Source organism: Cervus canadensis, chromosome 9 (assembly GCF_019320065.1).
Source record: "Cervus canadensis isolate Bull #8, Minnesota chromosome 9, ASM1932006v1, whole genome shotgun sequence".
Lineage (NCBI taxonomy): Eukaryota > Metazoa > Chordata > Mammalia > Artiodactyla > Cervidae > Cervus > Cervus canadensis.
The window spans coordinates 78,032,903-78,058,750 of record NC_057394.1 but is presented as its reverse complement, the minus strand read 5'-3'; the positions used below and the strand labels follow the sequence as shown (position 1 = coordinate 78,058,750).

Genomic DNA, 25,848 nt, shown 5'->3' with positions numbered 1-25,848 from the left:
ACGGGGTAGGAAAGAGTCAGACACGACTGAGCGACTGAACTGAAGCAGATATTATGTCATTCTCATAATAGCACCTGTAGCTCTCATTAAGGGACAGAGGTGAACATTTCTAAGGTGTGTGTCAAAATCAGAATATGAACTTACATCCCCAGCATCCATTGGCTCACTCACTTCTGGATCCATGTTCTTCAACAAATCCTTCTCTCCTTGTAAATGAGCCACTAACACTGAATTTCATAGTCTCTTCTGTCTTCACTATTGCCCTCATATTTATTTAAAATTCTTGTTTACAATGAATTTAATATTTTGGACCATTTCCTTCTTTGCTCAGGTCTTGATACCTAGATAAACAGAAGGAAATAAGACAGAACCTCTGGATAACAAAAAGTATTTCTTGAACCTCTAGGAGGTGGGATGAGCACCATTCTCAGATGGTGGTTGATTCCATCTCTGTGAAGAATTTGCTTTTCTTGGACTCTAGAGACAGAAAGGCCCACACACTTGGGCCAATGCCAGGAACACATGGCCAGCGACACTGGCTCCCTGGAAGGTGACTCTATAAGGCATGAATGATGTGAAGTGAAGTTGCTCAGTCATGTCCGACTCTCTGCGACCCTGTGGACTGTAGCCCACCAGGCTCCTCCGCCCATGGGATTCTCCAGGCAAGAATACTGGAGTGGGTTGCCAGTTCCTTCTCCAATAAGGCATGAATAAGAGCAAGAAAAAGCTGAGTGGTCTGCTGACATACAGATTTCCTGTTGTCTTTGCAGAGACAGCTCCCAGACTCTTAAACTGCCTTCCAGAATTTTCAGTTCTTTCTCCTGTAATTTTTTCCCCACAGAAATAATACATGAATAAGTTTAGCATACAATTAGGGAACCCAAATACTTGGTGCCACTGTGCATTTGTCCAAGTCTAAACCCAAGTTTTCATATTTTCCTTTGCTTTATAACTGTAGGACTTGTCTATGACTCTGGCCCTATGTCTATGAGAAATATGTATTTCAATCCAGAATTTAAGAATGGATGAGCAAACTAGATGGTGGCAGGTAGGCTTTCCTGACGAGAAATGATTTTTTTCCACGTGCAGGGCAAAGATATATTGCTGATATTCAGCAAAAAAAAAAGAAAAAAGAAAAAAAAAATGAAATAGCTTCGATTTTCTATTTCAAACATCTCATTAGATACCTCCACCTTGAACAGAACAGACTCCAGAAATAGACCCACGTGTTTGTATACGGTTAACTGATTTCCAACAAGGGCGGTGAGACAATTCAAAGGGAGAAAGGAAAATCTTTTCACCAGATTCTGCTGGAACAACTCCAAACCCATTGGGGGGAAAATGGACACTGACCCTTATGTCACATAATACATAAGAATTAACTCAAAATGAATGATAAACCTAAATGCAAAACTCATGGGGTCACAGAAGAGTCTGATATGACTTAGTGACTAAATAACAACAAAACTAGAAAAAGCTTAATCAGAGGGAAAAAAAATCTATTCCTTATTGAAGGAGGCAACAGTGACTTAGAGAGGATGCAAAAACATTCATACGATAAGTTGAACTTCATCAAAACTTTAAAATTTGCTCTTAGAAAGATACTGTTAAGAAAAATGAAAAGATAAGGCACAGATTGGGAAAATATTTATAATACATACATTTGATAAAGGACTTGTGTCCAAAATATACAAAAAACTATTACAGCTCAGTAAGAAGACAACCAAGGCAATTTTTAAAGTGGGCAAAGATTTGAACAGACACGTCACAAAAGAAATTATCTGAATGTTTCACAAGCATGTGAAAAGGTGGTTCACATCTTGAGTCATCAGGTAAGTACAAATTAAAACCACAGTGAGATACCACTACATGCAATTAGAATGGCTAATGTTGAAAAACTGACAATTCCAAGTGTTGATGAAGATATGGAACAACTGCTGGTACATCACTTTGGAAAACTAAGAGTTTCTTTTTTTAAAAAATATTTTTATTTTTATTTATTTCTTTGGCTATGCTGGGTCTTAGCTGCGGCATACAAGATCTTTAGTTGTGGCATGTGAACTCTTAGTTGTGGCATGTGGGATCTAGTTCCCTGACCAGGGAAGGAACCTGGGCCCCCTGCATTGGGAGTGCAGAGTCTTAGCCACTGGACCACCAAGGAAGTACCCAAATAAGAGTTTCTTAAAACAGTAAATGCATACCTACCATTCAACCTTGTTATTCCATTCCTAGGTAAATTCCCAAAAGAAACAAAAATCTGTATCTACACAAAGACTTCACTGGAATATTCACAGTAGCTTTATTTGTAATAGCCAAAAAATAGAAACAACCCAAATGTCGAATAACTAATAAATGGATAAACAAGTTGTGAAATATCTATACAGTGGAGGATCCGTTAGTAATAAAAAGGAATAACTACTGATACAGACACGAGAGGATCTGTATCTGTATCATATAACACATGAAGTGAAAGTTGCAGTCACGTCCAGCTGTTTGTGACCCCATGGATAATACAGTCCATGGGATTCTCCAGTCGTTCCCTTCTCCAGGGAATCTTCCCAACCCAGGGATCGAACCCAGGTCTCCTGCATTGCAGGTGAATTCTTTACCAGGGAAGCCCATGAGATAACATGAGTGGGTGTCAAAATCATTATACTGGGGCTTCGCTGGAGGTCCAGTGGCAACGACTCCATGATCTCAATGTAGGGGCCCTGGGGTTGATCCCTGGTCAGGGAACTAGAGCCCACATGCCTCAACTGAAGATACCAAATGCTGCAGTGAAGACCGAAGATTCCCCACGTGTTCCAACTAAGACCCGGCACAGCCAAATAAATAAATAAAATATTTTCAAAAATATAGTGGTCCTAGCTATTCTTTTCTGCTTGTGATCCAAAAGTGGTCATTGTCCCTCTTAAATGGGATGCCTAGGACAGTATATGGTCTTCCATATAGATGGAAGGTCAGCTACTGGCTCCTTTCTTCTATGCCTCTACTACTGTAATGTAACCTGATGTGCCACTAACCTTTTTAGCTCCAAAGCTGATGTATATTAACTTGTAGTATATTCAAATATTCAGAGGTTTTGTCCCCATGTAAATTCTAAGGACTCACTGGAAAAGATCCTGATGCTGAGAAAGATAGAAGGCAGGAGGCGAAGGGAATGAGAGAGTATGAGATGGTTGGATGGCATCACTGACTCAATGGACATGAGTTTGAGCAAACTCCAGGAGTTGGTAATGGACAGGGAAGCCTAGCATGCTACAGTCCATGCAAAGAGTTCGACATGACTGAGTGGCTGAATGACAACAACAAATTCTAATGACACCATCAGGCATCTGAAGAAGGGGTGGCTAAAAGAAGGAGGAGGGTGAGAGAGGAAGATAGGAGAGAATTAAGTCCTTGTAGATTCTGCCAAGTTATTAAGTGTTTACTGCCCCTGATAGCAAATGGAGGCCATCTCCGCACCCACTCCTCCCTTCAAGGCCTCCTATCAGCTACCTACCAACTCCATTCCCTAATGAGTAACCGCCTGTTCAACAATCTGCCTTGACACACAATCTGACACCCGGTCTCCTCCTCCTCCCATCAGTTCTACCCCTGATAACTACTGGGCACTTGTGGCGAGTGATTAGAAGCAGGGCATTTTGGCAATTGCTGTAGAACACATATATCCAGGAAATGCATTTATGTTAAAGTTCCTGGCAGTTCAGATGCTGACATCAAGTAAAAGTTTTACCAAAAAATATGCAGGGGAAAAAAAAAAATATGCAGGGAAATGGATCAAGAAACCAGTCTCTTGGGGACTTCCCTGGTAGTTCAGCGGTTAAAACTCTGGGCTTCCACTGCAGGGGGCATGGGTTCCATCCCTGGTCAGGGAACTAAGATTCTGTACTCTGTGCAGTGTGGCCAAAAAGAAAAGAAAAAGAAAAAAGAAACCAGTTTCTTATCTTGCCTTTTTCCATGTAGATTCTTCATACAAGAAACGTTGCATGTTTGTTGTTAGATTTTCTAAAGTAAAGTACAATATATTCAATGGGTGAGGACAAGGATTGTTTTTCCAGGCACTTTCCTTAAAACTTCAAGTCATTTAAAAGGAAAGACAGCTGAACAAGTTTTGGTACTTTTTTCTTCTATAGTCAACTTCAGGCTGATGGTCATTGAACACTCCTCCACATAGACATTCCTTCCATCAGATCAGAGACCCTCACCCTCTTAACATACACACCACCAGCACTCTTGTCATTCTCAGAGCCTCCTCTTAGCAATTCAGAGCTAATATTCCTCCACATGGGAAAATCATCCCCTCTGGGTCATTCAGCCTTATCTCCCTTCAATCCTAGACATGGCCTATGAGGTCCTCAGTCACCTCTTCTTTTTCCAAAATTATCCTCAGGCTGTTTCCATTGGCTTTTCCCTCTCCTCCTTTACATACAACCAGGACCCTCCAATATGGAAAATATATTTGTTCAATACCACTCTAACAATCCATCTCTTTTTTCACTCCCATCTGAACACCTCAAATGATTATTCAACATTTTTTCCTTCCTTGGATTCACCTCTTAATGCTGTTTTTATTAATCTGAAAAATTATATCCTCCTAAGGTCAATAATGACTTTTAAGTTGAACAGATTTAATCATCTTCATTGGGAATTTATCTTCTTGTATACTGCTCCTTGGGGCTTCCCAGGTGGCTCAGTGGTAACGAATCTGCCTGCCAATGCAGGAGACATGGGTGTAATCTTTGGGTCAGGAAGATCTTCTGGAGGAGGAAATGGCAACCCACTCCAGTATTCTTCCTGGAGAATCCCATGGACAGAGGAGCCTGGAGGGCTACAGTCCCTGGGGTGACAAAGAGTTGGACAGGACTGAGCACGCATCATCGTAGTGTTCCTTATAGTACTGGGATCCAGCAGGGGTGGGACAGACTGGAGGGGAGTGGTACCTGTTGGGGGAACTGTGGAGGTTGCTGGTGCGGTTTCCTCTGTGAGACTGTCACTGCTCACTCTATCCCCTTAGGGACAATTTCTTAGTGTAGGAAACCAGCAAATTCTTTGCCCTGAACTTGGGGCCAAAAATCACCCCAACCTCTTCCCACTAATTATAACTGAATGGCAGGTGCTTAGGTCTGAGAGGGGCCCATCGAGTTTCTGATCTCCACTCTGGGTGGCTCTTCACCAGGAGGTCTCTTGTGAGCAAGAATTGCAGCTCTCACCCATCCTCAATCCTTAATTCAGTATCTTCTCCCGTTCTCTTTTCTTGTTTCACACTGAGTTTCTCTCAGTATCGCTGTCTTTCACGCAGCCTCACGGTCTGTCCTGGGACTGACCTTTCCATTACAAGGAGCATCCCCCAAACCACACTCAGAAACCACAATTCCCTTCTCTTGCCCTCACAGAGGCACTAAGTAGAGAAATCAGCTTTAATTAATTGGAGACTCCCTCTTCTTTAAAAGCCATCATTGCTAATCTTGAACTTCTCAGTGGAATGGAATTTTGAGAAGTCAGTCCTTTAGTTCTTGTTCAGTTGCTCAGTCCATGTGATCCCATGGACTACAGCCTGCCAGGCTCCTCTGTCCATAGGACTTCCCAGGCAAGAACACTGGAGTGGGTAGCCATTTCCTTCTCCAGGGGATCTTCCCGACCCAGGAATCGAGCTGGGTCTCTTGCATTGGCAGGTGGATTCTTTACCACTGTGCCACTAGGGATGCCCAATCCTTTAGTTATATCACCTTTAAATAATTCTGTAGTGAGTTTATCCGAAGAACTCAGAATTCTGCCCCAAGCCACTGGGGTTTGGTTAATGTGAACCTACAGGCCATGTGCCAATCATGCTAGCATCACCTGAGTACCTTATACCTTGAGAAGCAAGAATGATACTCTAATAAAGGAATTTGATGGCTTAAAGAGCCACAGGATAAACATGAAAGTCTCCATCAGTACAAAAGCTTTGTCAAAAGCCTTGGTCAAATTACATGGTTTTAAGTTAAACATATGGATGTGAAAATATCTATGAAAATCTCCATGCGTTTTAATGACTTAGAGTTATTAACCTGAGGCTTGAAATCCTCTTCGAATGTGTACATTTTTCTAGTGCAAAGGTTCATCACTTTCATCAGCTCCTTAAAGGGTTTGTGGCCTCCATAGGTTTAGGAACCTTTAAGTTAGGGGAAAGATAAGATTAAAATCACAATATTATTATTTCATGTATTTCTAAATGTAATACATAAAAATAGCAAATAACTTCCTTTTCAGCAAACAGCAAAAAAAAGTTAATATTGTAAATAATCACAATATGATTAGTAACTATGTTTAAACACTAATATAGACAATATTATTCTAGCGTTTTATCTGTCAACAAGTATTTACCTGAATATACATAAAACAAGTTTATCAGGAAGAGGGAAGTTCATATACAGATTTTAACCTAGATTGAAAACTACCAATAGACTTATTTCCACTATTGTTTAAAAAAACTTTAATCAGGTAATTTAAAGGCAATATAAATACAAATAAAATCAGAATTTAAATAGTTCCTCAGTTACAGCATCTATTTTCTTACACTGGATAAGAAAGATAAATTATTGTACCTGCTTTATAAAAGATTGATTAAAAGATACACTGTGGAAACTCCTTTCATAGTCAATTTCTGCAGCCAAAACCCAAATTCGGAGCCCCAGTTTTTTAACCCAGGTCCCATTCAAAGTATTCCAAGAGTAATTCTTCAACTACTGAAAAGCATCAATTTCATAAATGTATCTTGGAAATGGATTTTTAAAATTAGCACGTTTGCAAGAGCAAACCTATCAAGTTATTGTATACATTGTTTTTTATACATTTGAAATGTAACTTATTTATCCAGTCATTCAACAAATATTTATTGAACCTCTGCTATATGCAGGTACTGCTCAAGGTGACAGAGTTATAGCAGTGAACAACCCAGTCCAAAAATATATAATAATACATAAACATATCTTCATTAGAAAACATTCAGATACATAAGCTCATAGGATTAAAAAAATCAAAGTTGTCCTCCTGGAGGCCCGCTCCATCTCAGTTCTTCTTCTGCAATAACTACTACTAACAGTACTTTCTCCAGACTTTTTATTTACATAGAATATCTTAGGTGGTAGAACAGCTTTACTGTATATATGTATACACACAGTGGGAATTCCCTGGTGCTCCAGGAGTTAGGACTTGCTGCTTTCAGGGTTTGATTCCTGCTTGGGGAACTAAGATCCCTAAGAGCTAGCAAGCTATGCGGTGCAGCAAAAACAAACAAAAAGACCACTTGTGTAAAGTGTACAATTCAATGATTTTGAGTATATTTGTAGTTTTGTGGAACCATTATCAATAATCTAGGTAAGTGGATTTTAAAATTATAAATACATGAATTGTATTATAATTTATTTTAAAATCCACTTACCTAGATTACGGTGTCATACAGGTATAAATGTATATGAGCAAGGAGATCAAGCCAGTCAATCCTAAAGGAAATCAACCCTGAATATTCATCGGAAGGATTGATGCTGAAGTTGAAGCTCCAATACATTGGCCACCTGGTGGGAAGAGATGACTCACTGGAAAAGACCCTGATGCTGGGAAATACTGAGGGCAGGAGGAGAAGAGAGCAACAGAGGATGAGATGGCTGGATGGCATCACCGACTCAATGGACATGAGTTTGAGCAAGCTCCAAGAGATGATGAAGGACAGGGAAGTCTGGCGTGCTGCAGTCCATGGGGCTGCAAAGAGTCAGACACGACTTAGAAACTGAACAGCAACAATTTTTCACTTAGGACTAAACCTTGAACGTGTTCTCTCAATATCGGCATAGACAAATTTTGCGATTATTTTCTGCAAAGAGAGGAATGTGTCCTCTCTCCATCTCCCTTGTCAGATTTCTTAGAAAAAGGTTGCTGACAATGGCAATTAGATATAACTGAGAATGGAAATCCTATGATTTCAACAGATGGAGAGAAGTTAGTCAATACACAGAATGTCTTGAGAGTCCAAAAATGAACTGGAAAAAAAAAGGTATAGAAAATAATGTAAAACACACAGAAAGCTGGCTATTTTGAGTATCCTCAAGTAATAACAACATTAATAGCTAACACACACACACTCTTTAAGTCCTCACAATTCCATGAAGTAGGTACTGTTATGATACCCACTTTACAGATGTGGAGACTAAGGCACAAGAGATCATCTCTCCACTAAGCAAGCTGAAAAGAGGCTGCCTAGGGCTTCACATCCAGACAGACTGGATTCAGAGTCCATACTCTTAACTGATTTGATGGAATGTAGGGGAGGGAGATGGTTAGTGTAGGACAGGGAGTGGTTTAGGATAAAAGTGAGATAAAGCAGGAAAAGGGTTTAGCAGAGGGGCTGGTTCCTAGGGCTCAGCTGCTAAGTCCTGTCTGACTCTTTTGTGACCCCATGGACTGTAGCCTGCCAGGCTCCTCTGTCCATGGGGTTTTCCAGGCAGGAATACTGGAGTGGGTTGCTATTTCCTCTTTAAAGGGCTCCTAGTGAGCACACAATAAGAACAAACAAAATAAAATTTTAAAAATAACTATTATATTCTGTGCTCTGTTGGGGAGACTGTTCCTCCACAATTAGAAAAGTAACCTTTCTATAACCAGTCTAAGGGTTTGCTTAATTAGCTGCCTGGTGGCTCAGTGGTAAAGAATCTGCCTGCAATGTGGGAGATACAGGTTCAATCCCTGCGTCGGGATGATCCCCTGGAAAAAGAAATAGCAATCCACTGCAGTATTCTTGCCTGGAGAATCCTGTGTACAGAGGAGCCTGGTGGGCTACAGTCCATGGGGTTGCAAAGGGTCAGATACGACTTAGTCAACATCTCGAGCTGCTACCATTCTGCAGGGTGACGGATGACTCAGGCTTTCTTGGGGAGCCCCCCCAGGTATGATGCACAGGTACTGTGAAGCTAAAGAAGCTGAGCCCAGGGAGCTTGTAGGAGGGAAAACGACAGTTGAGGTGCTCTGGAGACTGATGCTGTGGGAGCCACCAATGGAGAAATCAGAATGACTGAGGCAGTAAGGAAGCCTTGAGATAAGAGTGAGAGGTGGGTCGGATGAAAGTGAAAAAGCAGAGAGTGAAAAAGTTGGCTTAAAACTCAAAATTCAGAAAACTAAGATCATGGCATCTGGTCCCATCCCTTCATGGCAAATAGATGAGGAACCAATGGAAACAGTGACAGACTTTATTTTGGGGGGCTCCAAAATCACTGCAGATGGTGACTGCAGCCATGAAATTAAAAAATGCTTGCTCCTTGGAAGAAAAGTTATGATCAACCTAGACAGCATATTAAAAAGCAGAGACATTACTTTGCCAACAAAGGTCCATCTAGTCAAAGCTATGGTTTTTCCAGTAGTCATATATGCATGTGAGAGTTGGACTATAAAGAAAGCTGAGCGCTAAAGAATTGATGTTTTTGAACTATGGGGTTGGAGAAGACTCTTGAGAGTCCCTTGGACTGCAAGGATATCCAACCAGTCCATCCTAAAGGAGATCAGTCCTGAATATTCATTGGAAGGACTGATGCTGAAGCTGAAACTCCAATACTTTGGCCACCTGATGGGAAGAACTGACTCATTTGAAAAGACCCTGATGTTGGGAAAGACTGAAAGGAGGAGGAGAAGGGGACGATAGAGGATGAGATGGTTAGATGGCATCACCGACTCGATAGGCATGAGTTTGAGTAAACTCCGGGAGTCGGTGATAGACAGGGAGGCCTGGTGCGCTGCAGTCCATGGGGTTGCACAGAATCAGACATGACTGAGCAACCGAACTGAACTGAAGAAACTGGGTTTTATCCTGAAGAAAATGCAGAGTTGCTGAAGATGGAAGGGAGCAGGGAGGCCTGGAGGGGCTGCTTTGGAGGCTGGATGTGAATGACTCCGCCTCCAGCCGGGACGCAGGCTCCACCCAAAACATCTGCTGCCATTTCCAGGGGGCTCCTTATCTTTTTGACTCATAAAGTTACTTGTCTTTGAGTTTCTCAATCACATTGTGGTCACTGCTGAAAATAATCTCTTCTATCTTGGGTTTGTGCTTACTATTGAAGTATCTTGTCATGCTGGAGAACTTCCCTTTTAAAAACATCAGAGACCTATGAGAAAGCTGGACAAAAAATGGATTTTAGAGACACCCAAGGGAGTAATTTAAAAACAAGTATGACAACCAGCAACGCCCTATCACATCAAAGTTAGACCTGGGTGGAAAGAAGAGCTAAGTCCAGGGGAAGGTCTGGGTTAGGTTTACAGGCAACTTCCTTACTATCAGGGTAAGCCTTTCAAAACACAACAGAGATAAAGGAAGATGCCCTTTTGCAAGTATGCACAAACAGAAGGATTGAATTCTGATTAAAACCAAGGAGGGAAAATAGCAGCTCAACACAGAGTCAAGGGCCAGAGCTTACAGTGAGAGAGGGAAGTTAAGTCACTCAGTCGTGTCTGACTCTTGGAGACCCCATGGACTATAGCCCACCAGGCTCCTCCGTCCATGGGATTCTCTAGGCAAGAATACTGGAGTGGGTTGCCATTTCCTTCTCCAGGGGATCTTCCTGACCCAGGGATCGAACCCAGGTCTCCCACACTGCAGGCAGATGCTTTAACCTCTGAGCCACTAGGGAAGCCCAAAGGAGAGATACAAACCAGCAATGTTCTCTTAAGAGAGTTCCTGCATTTTTTTTTTACATTGGTAAATAATATAAGCTTATTCACATGAACTGGCAAAAATGAAGTATTGCTGTAAATTCACAATATTTCCAAGTACCAAGTATTTTATTATATTTAGTATAACTCAACTTTTATTATGGAAAGTTGCAACCATGCAAAAAGAGCAAGGAGAGTGTAATAAAACATAGTGTATCCACTGTCCAGCTTTAACTAACACACGGCTGATCCTGTTTTCATCTGCACTCTGTTTATTGGATTATTTTCAAGCCATCATTTCATCTGTAATTCCCTCAGTGAGCACAATCATTTCATAGTCTGTTTTGGATTTGGTTGTTTGCTTTTTTTAAAAAAAAAAAAAAGGCTGCACATCACATGGCATGCAGGATCTCAGATCCCCAACCAGGGATCAAACCTGTGCCCCCAGGCAGTGAAAGCATGGAGTCCTAACCACTGGACCACCAGGGAAGTCCCTGTCATTTTACAGTCAAGCCTGCTTTTCAATCCTACCTTTCTCTTCACTCCCGTCTACTCTAGGCAGTAACCTGAGGACAAGGGGACTGATTTGAGGAGAGAAGAAAAGTCCCCATAGAAATACCCAACTGTCCCAAAGGGAGAGAGGGAGAAAGAGCTCTGAATCAGGAAAAGATCAGAAGGAGATGGAGCCAGGCCCTTCCCCGGCGCCTTCCCAGGTGGGGGCGTGGGGCCTCCAGGAGCTGGAGTGGGGCCTTTGAAAGGCAGAGCCTCGAAGATCTGCTGACTTTCCTTTTTTAAATTATTTATTTATTTTATTTTTGGCTATGCTGGGTCTTCGTTGATGCGAGGGTTTTCTCTAGTTGTGGAGAGCAGGGGCTACTCTCGAGTTGTGGTGCACGGGCTTCTCATTGCAGTGAGTTCTCTTGCAGAGCACAGGCTCCAGGGCGCATGGGCTTCAGTAGTTGCAGCTCCCAGGCTCTGGAGCGCAGAACTTGATAGTTGTGGCTCTCAGACTCAGTTGCTCTGAGGCATGTGGGGTCTTCCTGGACCAGGGATTGAACACGTGTCTCCTGCACTGGCAGGCGGATTCTTCACCAGCTGAGCCACCAGGGAAGCCCAAGGTCTGCTGACTTCCACTCTGGCCTCTGGACTGAAAAGCACACACTGCTCATCGTGGAGGGCTTTAGAAGGAGAGGAAGCCAGCACTGCCTGAGGACAGGTCAGCTGCGTTCCCAGAACCACCCAAGTGTCCTGCAGGACACACAGTACTAGGAGCCGACTGACCGAACCAACCTTTCATGAAACCCTGTGTGTCCCCACCCCTCCTTCCACCAACCTGCCGGCTCATCCACCCTGACTCCTTTCCTCTCATCTGGCAGGAGGTTGAGTCATTTTGGCTCCTGGTCAGCGTGTCTCCTTTTACCCTTCGCCCTCCTGCCACATCCTCCAGGCTCGCCCAGGGGCCATTCTGCCTCTCAACAGGCACGTCTTCTGCGGGCCCGCCAAGGGCCACCCATCCATCCACTCTCATTCCAGCTGTCCTCCTCCCGCCCTCCACACTCAACTGCTTCCCCGGCTCGCACTTGTCCAAAGCCTCACCATCTTCAGGAAACCTTCTGGAATTGCCCCGTTCACACCTCCCTGTGTGGATGGACCGGGCAGCATCCGTGTGCACCCTCTCTGGGTGCCAAGTGTACCCCCCACTGGGTGCAGTGTGGGGGTGCATTTCTCTCCCAATGGGGCTGAGGCCTGAGGCCAAAGGCCAGGTCTTTATCCTGCAGCCCTGGCTCTCGGTGCTCACTCAGAAGATGCTCAGAAGTGTTTGCAGGAAGACAAGGGGGACTCACAGATGAGCAAATCCATCCCTGCTCTTGGTGTGGTTGTTCAGCTGCTCAGTTGTGTCCGACTCTTTGCGACCCCATGGACTGCAGCATGCCAGGCTCCCTGTCCTTCACTGTCTCCTGGAGTTTACTCAAACTCATATCCATCGAATCGGTGACGCCATCCAACCATCTCATCCTCTGTCATCTCCTTTTCCTCCTGCCTTCAATCTTTCTCAGCATCAGGATCTTTTCAAATGAGTTGGCTCTTCATATCAGGTGGCCAAAGTATTGGAGCTTCAGTATCAGTTTTTCCAATGAATATCCAGCATTGATTTCCCTTAGGATTGACTGGTTTGATTTCTTGGGGTAGTTCCATCTATACAGAGGCCATTCCCCAAAGGTGAGGGGTCAGAGTGCCTGCCTACTTCCTGTTCTTCAGGAGACTTCCAGTCACATTCACCGAAGAACTCCAGATTCTTCAGCAGGATGTACGATGCCGTCCTGGCCTCAGCGGCGCTCAAGCAGGGCTCAGACGGGCGCCACCTCCCACTACAACATGAACTTCTCTTAGTGCCTGCTGAGTTCTCTCTTGCAGTTCTCTCCATTGCCTGAGATATCAACTCTTAACCCCACTGGCCACTTGCTGCTGACCCTGGAAAACTCAGGTGCAATGTCGCCACCTGTGGGAAGCGTGCTCTGGCCCTGACCCTGGTGTCACCACTGGACTGGAAGATTCCTGGGAACAAAGACTATTTCTTCATCTATGCCCTCTCCCTAGTCGTGAGCACAAAGTCTGGCACATCCAGAGGCCTCAATAAACGTTTGATAAATGACTGAAAGGGGGAAAAAGGCGCTGATTCCTTCAGTTTCTGTCATTGCAGAAACACAAATTGACTCTTCATACCAGTGACTGTGGACTGGGGAAGACTACTATTGCAGTTTGAATTTTTGAGGCTTTAAGAATTAAAATTTCAGGAAACAACCCCACCTTGCTTTGCAAAGAGTAGATTAAGCAAATTTCTAGCAGAAGGTGATCCATCTTTCTCCCCTTGTTTAACCTCTGAGACATGGGGGTATCGGCACGGTGGATGTACCTACACAACAACTAACATGAGCCAGAAAACTCAATGACTCATTGGATGTGGCACTGAGCCACTGTTCCCATATCCTACAGTACGAAAAATTTTAAATTGAATCTAAATGTGTCCCCTTCCTATTCCCAGTCAGCTCCTAACCCATGGAATTAGTTATACTAACGTCATCCACAAAAATAAAGGTTAATCTGTGAAAGTTGTTTTTAATCCATAGTCTCAAGGAGCTGCAAATGACCAAAAGGTATTTTTTCTTTAAAAAAAAAAAAGAACCTCTTTGACACCTATTACATCCTTGTACTCAGTCAAAACAGTGCTCCTAAATTTTAGGAGTGCTAACAGTGCTCCTCCAATTTTGCTCTGAATATTTTCTAAAGGGATCCTGACTTCCCCTCGATCTTTCATTTTAACGATCAGGGGTCAGAACTTGAATTTTCCTCTCAAATTTCTCTAAATTTCCCCTCCCCCTCACTTTTTTTTTTTTTTTTTTTCCCCCTCACTTTTCAACGGTCAGAATATCTGAAAGTATTTTTTGCCCATGAATGATTCATTAGTTTTGTTTTTCAGAAATCAGGCTGAGCAGCAGCACAACCATTCTGCTCTGCATTATCTTCCTGCTTCTCGGTTCCTGATCAGATGCGCTTTTCATACCTAAGATACACTTATGAATTAGTCTAATATTCTTAGTTTCTATTCAAAGTCCCAGATATCAAGACCTATTCTTATTTAGCTCTTGACCTCTGCCTGGGGTGGGGGGTATGTGTGTGTGATGATGATGAGATAATAGAGGAATATTAGTGCAAAAGTCTGGTCTTCTCTGAAGAATTTGTTAGAGAAGATGCTGATGCTAGAGTAATGAGACATCAGTAATAATACATTCTTTTTGTTTTTGGCCACACACCTCTCAGCTTGCGGGATCTTAGCTCCCCAGCCAGGGATTGACCTCTTAGATGAGAGTGCCGAGTCCTAACCGCTGGACTACCAGGCAAGTCCCAATAATATTTTCAGTTTATGTAATGCTTTGCTGTCTCCACGTTCATTTGATCTATAAGACTGCGCGGTAGACACGCTCTTCCTCATTTCCCATAGAAACGGAAGCTCATCGTTGCTAAATGTCTTAACCAAGGTCTCTCCGGTCAACTAATCTGCTCTCAGTTTTAACTCTCACCTATAATAATAATTGTTAACCTATAGCCAATTATTAGGAGAAGGCAATGGCACCCCACTCCAGTACTCTTGCCTGGAAAATCCCATGGACGGAGGAGCCTGGTAGGCTGTGGTCCGTGGGGTCGCACAGAGTCGGACACGACTGAGCGACTTCACTTTCACTTTTCACTTTCATGCATTAGAGAAGGAAATGGCAACCCACTCCAGTGTTCTTGCCTGGAGAATCCCAGGGACAGGGGAGCCTGGTGGGCTGCCGTCTACGGGATCGCACAGAGTTGGACACGACTGAAGCGACTTAGCAGCAGCAGCAGCAGCTAATTATTAACCTATAACATATAGCTAATGATTCCAAATGGGTTTCATATCCAAGGCCTTTCCCCCAAAAGAGCCAAACTTCTCTGCAAAATTGCCTACTTGTCAGTTGCACCCAGGTATCCACAGGCAACCTGAATTCACAACCAGCATCGGGCGCTCTTCTTACGTAGGCTGAGGCACCAGAATCTATGTGGCAGCCCCAGTAGGAAGCTGGAAACCCAGCATCAGTGCCTGGACGGGGCGCACCACCAATCCCCAAGGAGGATTTGTTGTCTGCACGCTTCTGTGAGTGAATGAGTGAGCGGGGAGGGTGGGTCATCATGGCTCTTCCCTCACCCTCAACCAGAAGATTAATTGGTCATCAAATCCTGCCATTTTTACATCATAAATCTCTCTCAAATTCTTTCCCCTTTTAGAATCCCCACCTTGCCTCCCCTGCTGGATTGTGTCAGGGCGAAAATGAGATAATACACATGAAAGTGTTTTGCAAAGAATAAACCTCTGGGGGGTGGGGGTGGGGAAGGATAAATCCTTCTGGAAGCTGTTACTAAACTTACTGGCTCCAGTTTGCCTATTCCTTTCAAGCTAAGCTTTTTCTGCCCTCCTGACCCCGTTGTTTTCTTTGCTGCGGCTTCCACAGGCCCACTGCTCAGTCTGTAACCTAAATACTGCTGATCTCTACACACGGGCTTAGCAGCTCAGCCATACACTCTTCTATGTTACTTGCTTCTGGTTATTTCTTACAGTAAAATCTGGCTCCTCATTCCATAGCTTTTGTAGCCTCTACTCCTCACACAACCTCAGGCACACGTGCTAACTGCTCTGTCACTTCAGTTGTGTCCAACTCTGCAATCCCGTGGACTATAGCCCACCAAGCTCCTCTGTCCATGGGATTCTCCAGGCAAGGATACTGCAGTGGGTTGGTTGCCATTTCCTCCTCCAGGGGATCTTCCCAACCCAGGGTTCTTCAGCACTAGCGCCACCTGGGAAGCCCTAAGGAAGTGCTTAATAAATGCTTGTTGATGCAGAGAGTTGTTCTCCTCCACACCCTTCCCTCCTTCCCACTATCCAGAGTTTCTCTCAGCATTCTATTCTTTAATCTTCAAAACTCCCTGCCTCTATCAGGAACATTTCTTCCTAAGAGATCCAAGAAAGGAAAAGAGTCTAGATGAGCCTACAGGTTGGAATTTTAAGGAAGTTGCTCACTCTTTACTTTGTTAAATGTACACAGTGAACCAGGGTGGGAGTGCCAGACTCTGACAGGCTGTTCATTGTGCTGGAATCATTGCTTTCTTTTTTTTTTTTAATTGAAAGATAATTGCTTTACGGAATTTTGCTGTTTTTTGCAAACCTCAAACTTGTTGGGTTTTGCATGTGGACGCAGGAGATCATTCTGGTGGGCTGAGCGGGTGGATGTTGTCTGCTTTTTGCTCCCCAGGCCCCCTTGCTCGTACCTCTGATCACACTCTGTTTCTAAATCAGGCTTACTGTTTGCTCCTGCTTGTTGAGCAGCAGCCACTTTTTAAAAATAATAATAATATTTATTTGAGCTTTCATGGTGGCTCAGTGGTAAAGAATCCACTTGCCAATGTAGGAGACACAAGATATGCAGGTTCAGTCCCTGGGTGGGGAAGAACCCCTGAAGAAGAGAATGGCAACCCACTCCAGTATTCCTGCCTGGAGAATCCCATGGACAGAGAAGCCTGGTGGGCTACAGTCCATGGGGTCACAAAGAGTCGGACACAACTTAGCGACTAAACAACAACAACAGTGAGCAACATAAAGCAGATTTCTGAGGCTGAGGAAGCACGTCGGGATCACATGGAAGTCACCAAGGTAAATGTGCCCTGGGAAGGCCTTGTGGTGGTCACTCTGCTCCCCTTGTGGGCACAGTCCCCTCTTTGCTCCGTGCTGAGTGCACCACTGGAAAACCACATGGCCAAATATGACACTGTCTTCATCTGGATTCCATTTTCTCTCTAGCTACCCCACCTGTTGGCTCTCTAGGCATTTGTCATTTGCTCTACAGAGGATCTCTTTCATTGTTCCTTCCTGGTTTTACTCCGAATTCCCTAGAATCATCTGCTGAGGGAGTCGCCCCAGGGGTACATCACACATGTGTCCATCACAACATCGCTAGGTCTGCGCATGTGTTTGGATGTCTCTCCATATGTGGATGTAATACAGACAATTCAACCCTGATTTGGACAATACTGAATTTTCCCTCCCTCCCGATGGCAATCAGTGGTAACATCATCCCAACAAACTGAACCAGACCCAGAAGTCATTCAAAATCTCCTCTTGTTCATGCTCTAGGTCTCATCGGTCAGCAGGTCTCCTCCATCCACTGTGCCTTCACGCTGTCTGCTCTGCCTCTCATCCCAGGCCCTTGATATCACTCATCTAGGCTGTGATGTGGTCTTCTATGAACAACTGGTATCCCTGCTCTCTTCTTGGTCTTCTCATCTTCCACTTGAATGTTAAGGTTATCTTTTTTGGGAGTACAACTCTGTCCATATTATTCTCCAGCTTAAAATAGTCAATGGGGACTTCTTTGGTGGTCCCATGGCTAAGACTCAGCACTCCCAATGCAGGGGCCCAGTTTTGATCCTGGTCAGGGAACCAGATTCTACATGATGCAACTAAGGCCTGGCATGGCCAAATAAATAAATATTTAAAAGATAATAATAAATAAGGAAATTTTAAAACGAAGAAGAGTCAATAGATTCCCTACATACGGGATAACTCCAAAGTGAAAGTGAAAGTCGCTCAGTTGTGTCCGACTCTTTGTGACCCCATGGACTATTCTGTCCATGAAATTCTCCAGGCCAGAACACTGGAGTGGGAGCCGTTCTCTTCTCCAGGGAATCTTTTCAACCTAAGAATCGAACCGGGGTTTCATGTATTGCAGGCAGATTCTTTTACTAACTCAGCCGCCTGGAAAGCCCTTTCCTACCCTACGGCAATGATTTATTTCCTCTCTGCTCCCTCTTATTGTGAAGTCCTGAGGGCAGGGATTGTATCTTACTTTTGGTTTCCCTGAAGCTCAGTTGGTAAAGAATTTGCCTGCAGTGCAGGGGACCCTGGTTCGCTTCCTGTGTCAGAAAGATCTGCTGGAGAAGGGATAGGTTACCTACTCCAGTATTCCTGAGCTTCCCCTGTGGCTCAGCTGGTAAAGAATCCGCCTGCAATGTGGGAGACCTGGGTTTGATCCTGGGTTGGGAAGATCCCCTGGAGAAGGGAAAGGCTACCTCTCCAGTATTCTGGCCTGGAGAATTCCATGGACTGTATAGTCCATGGGGTCACACAGAGTCAGACACGAATGAGTGACTTTCACTTTCACTTTGTTTCAGAAGGACCTAGCAAAGCACCCGGCACAGCTAACAAAGATCTGTTACACTGAATACTGTGGGGTCCACTGGCTTGACACTGGTCCTGGTGTCTCTGGCCAGCGAGTTCACCTCTCTAAATTCTGTTTCCTCAACTGTAAAATGGGAATAATTACAGGATTTTTGTAAAGACGGAATAATATAGTACAGGTAAACAGCACAGAACTTGGGCTCATAACTCAATAAATGTTAGCCATTGCTCTTAGTACCCCTCAGGGGCTAGTACAATTTAAAAAACAAACAAACCTCTAAGTGACCTTTTATTCATTTATTCATTATTTTTTTATTATTACTTAGTTTCATTTTTGGTTGTGCTGGGTCTTCACTGCTGCCTACGGGCTTTCTCGAGTTGTGGCAAATGGCGGCTGCTCTCTCACAGTGCACAGGTCCCCCATCTCGGCGGCTTCCTTTACTGTGGAGCTCGGGCTCTAGGGTGCTGGGCCTTCAGTAATAGTGGCCCGTGGGCTCAGCAACTGTGGCTCCCAGGCTCCAGAGCACAGGCTCAGTAGTTGTGATGCATGGGCTTAGCTGCTCCAAGGCATGTGGGATCTTCCCAGATAAGGGACTGAACTCATGTCTCTTGTACTGGCAGGAGGATTCTGCACCACTGAGCCATGGGAGAAGCCCTCAAAGTGACTTTTCTAACCAGTTGATTCCACTGATGTCTTTTTTTTTTTTTTTAAATCTCACCACAAGGCATATAGGATCTTCTTGGACCAGGGATCAAAACTGAGCTCCTTGCATTGGGAGAGTGAAGTCTTAATCGCTGGACTGCCAGGGAAGTCCTGATGTCACACTTCTATAAACTGCTGTGACATTAATTGGAGCAGTCATTTTAATGTTTATATTCTGCTCATATTTGTATATCTAGCTCCTGGCTAATTGTTAAGCTTTGGGGAAAACTGGAATATGTCTTTATACTTTGTGTAGGTAGAATTCTAAGATAATTCCATGTGACTCTCATCTCTGTGGGATCCTCTCCCCTGCAGATGTGGGTGGAATCCATGAATGTGGGTTTACCACCATGATGAGTTATGTCAGATAACAGCTGCTGCCTTTAACAAAGGAAGCTTACCTGGTGGGCCTGATTTAATCCTATCAAATCATAAAAAGCAGAGAGTTTTCTCTGGCTAGAGGCAGAAGAGGCAGAGATTCAAAGCACAAGGAAGGACTGGACATGTCCTTACTGGCTTGAAGGTGGAGGGGGCCACATAGACCTGGAACCAGCCTTGGGGTCCACAGAGCAACACCCTACTAACAACCGGCAAGAAAAAAGGACCTTTGTCATCCAGCCTCAAGAAACTGGATTTTGCCAATGACCTGAATAAGTCTGAAAGTGAAATCTCAGAGCCTCCAGACAAGCACTCACGTTGGCCAATACCTGGATTTCAGCTTTGTGAAACCCTGAGCAGAGAACTCAGCTGTGCCTAGCTAGACTTTGGATCTATAGAACTATGAGTTGATACGTTGGGTGTTGTTATAGAACTATGAGCTGGGTGTGTTTGAAGCCGCTGAGAAAATGTTTATTATGCAGCAATAGAAAGTGAATACTTCTTTTAAATGCCTTAATTATTGAGCAAAACATTATTTAACATTATATTCAATAAATATTCATTGAGAAAACATTAATAATTGAAATAACTATCACAAGGTCAAAATGTCAACAGGATTTCTCTCTTATCAACATAAAAAAAATTTTAACAAAGATCTTAATTTGAATATTTGTCATGTTCATTTTATATTTATTAAATTGCTTAAAACACATTATATTCCAGAAGCAGTGTTTTTATAAAACCTGAAAAGAATTACTTAAAGCAGAGATGCACCCAGAGACACAGTGCATATACCCATAGATTACACTGTGGCTTGAGGACCTCAAAAATCAACTGGTAGGATTATTTTGCAAACTAAGGTAATCATCAAAAGAAGGCACAGGCAAAATTTCTCTGCATAAATTACCGTTTTAAAGAATTCTATATAACAAATATTTCCGTGTCAATGTGGAAGGTCCTTGGAAACAATGCTTTATGGATTTGTTTCTCCCCAGTTTTTATTAAAAAATCTGGCAAATGCATACCCCCTGGAGATTCACAGTATGTATTACCATACTAACAACTTAAAGAAGTCATGAAGGGAATCTACCTATTTAATTTTTTTTTCTTTGCAACTTGCGGGATTTTAGTTCTCCAACTGGGGATCAATCAAACCTGTATGCCCTACAATGCAAACACGGAGTCTTAAACACTGGACTGCCAGGGAAGCCCTCCTAATTAAAAAAAAAAAAAAAAATACACCATCCTCCAGATGTATTTACCACAGAACCTTTGCTTTGAGAAACAACCTGACATTTTTCAGGAACCCCATTTGGGAAATGCTGACCTAAACAAAATTTTCACTTCCCCAGACAAAACATCATATCAAAATATTAATAGGGGAAGAAATGTTTCAGAGATTGAATTTATAAAAGATATTCAGGAGCCAGAAAGGTGTCTTCCCTCTTTCCCTATTGGCTCTAGCAACTTGTCACTTTTTTTCCTAGAGTTAATACACTGGAAAAGTGACTCTTAACAACTCTATTAACAAAATACCTATTCAGCAAAAGAAATGTGCCAGTGAATTTTCTAGAATAGTTTAAGTGATATCCTTTATCTATTTGTGCATTACCAAAGTGGATACATTCCAGAAGTAATTGAAACAAGGTGGTTTCTGTCATCAAATACCCTACAATTTAATGCAGACAACGCTACTGACAAATACCTTAACAAAAGCTGTTTTCAGTCAATGTTTAGCCAATGTTCATTGCTAAGGAGGAGAGAAGAATAGGTTCAGATTTTTTTTAGACTTTTTTATTTTATATTGGAGCACAGCCAATTAACAATGCTGTGACAGTTTCAGGTGGACAGTCAAGGGACTCAGCCATACATATACATGCATCCATTCTTCCTCAAACTCCCCTCCCATCCAGGCTGCCACATAACATTGAGCAGAGTTCCCTGTGTTCTACAATAGGACCTTGTTAGTTATCCATTTTAAACATAGCTGTGTATATGGACATATATATTTGTGTATATATATATGTGTATATGGACATATATATATCAAACTCCCTAACTAGCCCTTCCCCTCATCCTTCCCCGCTGGCATACGTTCAGATTTTGGGGCTAGGATTCTCACGCTTTGAAATACTATAAATGCTAAAAGAGATTTCAAGTACAAAATACGAAAATATTTTTTTTATTGAATTTGAAATAGAATTGTGATGGACTTCCAAAAAAGAGGAATAAGCTTAGAATTCTACCCACATTTTTGCTCTAGTTCAGGGGTTCTCAGACTTTATCAGGCTTCAGGAACTACATACAGAAGGCTCTGTCCAGCACAGACCACTGGGCCCATCCTCAGAGTCCCTGGTCCAGAGGCGTGGGGGCGGAGCCCAAGAATTTGCATGTCTAACAAGTGATGCAGGTGATGCTGATGCTGCTGGTCCAGGAGGCCTATTTTGAGAACCACTGAGAATCTAGTTCTTGTACCCACTCCCTTGAGATTTCACTCAAAAGATCTGGAAAAAGCTTCCTGCGTGGTTTTGGTGTATGCTCATCTGAGAGATTCTTTTTAGCTCTGAAGTCCTGGTGTCTGGGGATTTCGGTTTAGGATATCCATATTCCGGTTCTGCACTTCAAATTCTCTGTAGTCTCTCCATGGGTATTTCAGCACACAGAAGTAAAGGCAGAATGCTTGGAGAGTAAAGGTGGAAGACAGAGACATCATTAGTTTTACAGTTGATCGGCAGAATTTACGGGAGGAGAAAGTGAGAACACATAACTATGAATTCTTACTTCTCTTTGCTCTGACCTCCTACCCATAATCTGGAAGATGTAGTAGGGCTGACCGAGCTGACCATTAGTGTAATCAGAGAACGCCTAAAAGTCTGCAACTACCGTGTAACCTCTATATCCATCTTCCTTTTCCTATTTCGCTTTGCATTTGTTTGTCTGTGATTTTAAGACAATTTAGATAAAGGTATTCCAGTAGAGTGATCAAGAGTCAGCTGGATTCCAGTCCTGGCTCTGTCGGTTAGTTGCTGAAGGATTCTGGAAGAGTTATTTAAGATTTCCTAACCTTAGTTTCTTTTTCTATAAAACAGGAAATCTTTCACATTATTGTTATTAGAAGCCAATGGGAAAATGCATGATAAGCACTTAGCCAGTGCCTGGCACAGAGTAAGGGGGCGATAGCACACAACTCCTATTACTAGCAAAAATTCTATGAGAGTCCTAGAACACGTATCAGTTTCAATCTTGAGAAACAAGAATTATATTGAATATTTTCCTTCCTTCCTCCCTTCCCCTCCTTTCCTTTTTCTGATGGGTGACAAGGTCAGCAGGGCTGGGCCCTGGTCCCACATGGCTGGAATCACCGTAATATTTTTCACTGAAACAGATATGTCACTTTCTACATAGAACTTCCTGCCACTCTCAGGAACTACCTTTTTTTTTTTTTTTGGCTGAGCCATACAGCTTGTGGGCTCTTAATTCCTCAACCAGGGACTGAACCTGGGCCCTCAGCAGTGAGCATGCAGAGTACAAACCACTGACTGTTGGCCTGCTAGGGAATTCCCAAGAACTGCCTTTAGTAAGTACCAAATAGTACCAAGTATAAGACCTCTGATTCTAAGATGCAACATTGTATTATACAGCACTCAGAAAGAAAAAAAGGCTACCAACTAAACTATGATATGATGCTTTCTTATCATTTACAATTTTTATTTTCTACTTTATGAAGCTGTCCTTAGACATAGATTTTTAAAATATCTATCATTCTCTTGCAGACACAGAAAGGAAGAATACTGGCCAAACAAACTGATTTCTAACATTCCTAAGTCATCGCCACATTCAGCATCCCAGGCTTCTGAATGCTTGCTTGACTCAGAGTCCTGTCACTGCCTATTCACTCAATGTCATCCTTTGTACCATCAAGGACACTGGCAATGTGGCATTTCTTAACAGAATCTGAAAGTACTGAAAGCTCTTGGGGCTGGCCTCTTGGCTTGCCTATTTTTGATTTCTACTTCAAGAATACTGCCAAGCATGTGGTGATTTATCATTTCCCCCACTCCCTTTCCCATAAACATTTGGTTCCGAGGGATTAAAAGAGTGCTTCACTCTTCCTTCGGGGATTTTATTGCCAGCAACTGACACCCATTTTTCAAGTCTGGACACTGGTGTTTTTGATGTTCGTGGATAAGTATGCAGTGACAACTGTAGCCTGGCCAACAGACTGTGAGAATCTTCATTTTATAAGAAGCTTCTTGATTTCGTAGATGTTGGTAGTAAGTCAGCTAAGGTCTGAGCTGGTCCTTGCTAGAGTCCAGCTCTGTCTGGTTTCATTTGTAGAAAACGTAGTAGTATTATTACTAACAGCCTTTGCATTGCACCTATTTTTCCCCCATAATAACTTGAGACAAAATTACATACTGTATTTACTCATTTAGTACAGAATTCTAGGATCTCCCTGGTGGTCCAGTGGTTGAGAATCCACTGTCAATGCAGAGGACAGGCAGGTGAACTAATATGCTTCTATTTTAGATTCTGGGACCATGGCTCTTCTACACACCAGGCTAGTCTAACTTCAACATAGCTATCCGCTACAGAGTAAGGTCAAGAATGATGGTAGATTACTGGTAAAATACAGAGGGTGGGAGGAGTCTGGTATAGCATGTAGTACTGCCATATCCTTTTTGGTGATGTGACATTACTGGTTTTCATAAAACAGTAATAGCTAGGGAAACTTATTGACCTGAGACAGCTCAGTAAAATGAGTCTGATTTTGGGAAAAGGCCCAGTTGCAGCTTGGGAAGTACAGAGGCAAAAAAAAAAAAAAAAAATAGTCTATAATTTGCAATGAAGTCTATAGATTTGCCTTCACTGCTTATAGTAAAAGGCTGTGCAGTCCTGGTTAGTTGCTTCTCAGCACATCTGTTTTTGGAATTGTAACACTAAAGAAGAATAATATTCTAGGTTTGTCTGCCTCCCAATAGGTATAGTAGATGGCAGCTTTGGTTGGTAAGGTGGATACATAATTTTTAGTGTTCATAAAACTGAGAGACTAGAAGAATTTTTGCTTATGCTTACATTTTCTATTCATGAACTATCTCCCTTATGTGTAAAAAAAAATCAATATTTTATGAAATAATCTCCTTGGAGGTTAAGTGCTACAGCAGCGCTCTTTTCCAGTTAGAGAAAATCTGCACGTTACTGAAGAGAAAAGGCCTTTAAACGAAGCTTTCCTTCCTCACTAGGAGTCTACTTCCAGTCACTGGACCATGAAACATTACTGGAGTTACACCGTGCAGCAGGTTGACTAGCATGTGGTGTGTCTACTGAAGCCAAGGGTTTTTTTTCACAATTCTTCCCAAAGATGTGTTACATTTTTAGTATAACAACAACAAAATGATGCTATTGACAGGGCCCACTCTGCAGATGCTGGAGTGTTGAAAAGGACTGGTGTAGAACTTCCCTGGTAGTCCATGGTTAAGAGTCTGCCTGCCAACGCAGGAGACACAGGTTCGAACCCTGGTCTTGGAAGATACCACATGCTTTGGAACAGCTAAGCCCAAGTGCCACAACTACTGAGCCCACACACTGCAACTACTGAAGTCTGCACACCGCAACGAGAAGCCCACACACGGCAGTGAAGAGTGGGCCCCACTCGCTGCAACAAGAGAAAGCCTGAGAGGCAATGAAGCCAAAAATTAATTAATTTTTAAAAAGAGGACTGGTGTCCTTTGCACATCACCGAGGTTATCCTGACCACGCTGACGGCGGCTGGTACTTGTAGCTCCTGGCACTCCTCTGTTTCTGTTGTTTTTTCAATAGGAAGGCCGTACATAAGTTCCAATCCTTTGGCCACCTGATGTGAAGAGCTGATTCACTGGAAAAGACCTTGATGCTGGGAAAGACTGAAGGTAGGAGAAGGGGATGACAGAGGACGAGATGGTTGGATGGCATCATCGATTCAATGGATTTGAGTTTGAGCAAGCTCCGAGAAATAGTGAATGACAGAGAAGCCTGGTGTTCTGCAGTTCATGGGGCTGCAAAGAATCAGACTTGACTTAGTGACTGAACAACAACATAACAACTCCAAATAGCCTATGTCTAACAACTTTTAATTATTATATTTTTCTTCCAAACCCTTTACTTTACTTTATGTAGTCTGTTTTTTATATTGTTTTAATCAACATGCATATACTATTTTGTATCTCTTTATTAATATAACATTATAAAACTTTCTACTTTATATTGTTTTCATAAATGTTTTATCTGCTGTATGATATTCAGTCATAAAGTGCTAAACCTTTTCCTATTGTTGGACATGAAGTTGGCTTCCAGGTTATAT

At 42.9% G+C, this 25,848-nt stretch overlaps 1 long non-coding RNA gene across 1 annotated transcript in view; it reads right to left on the bottom strand.

The window, feature by feature from the left end:
* Positions 1 to 25,848, bottom strand: part of LOC122447116 — a 117,807-nt gene that overhangs the window by 20,472 nt on the left and 71,487 nt on the right. Inside the window, exon 2 of the long non-coding RNA XR_006271136.1 lies at positions 6,051 to 6,154. This is a non-coding gene — a long non-coding RNA (uncharacterized LOC122447116). The remainder of the gene's footprint in view (positions 1 to 6,050; positions 6,155 to 25,848) is intronic.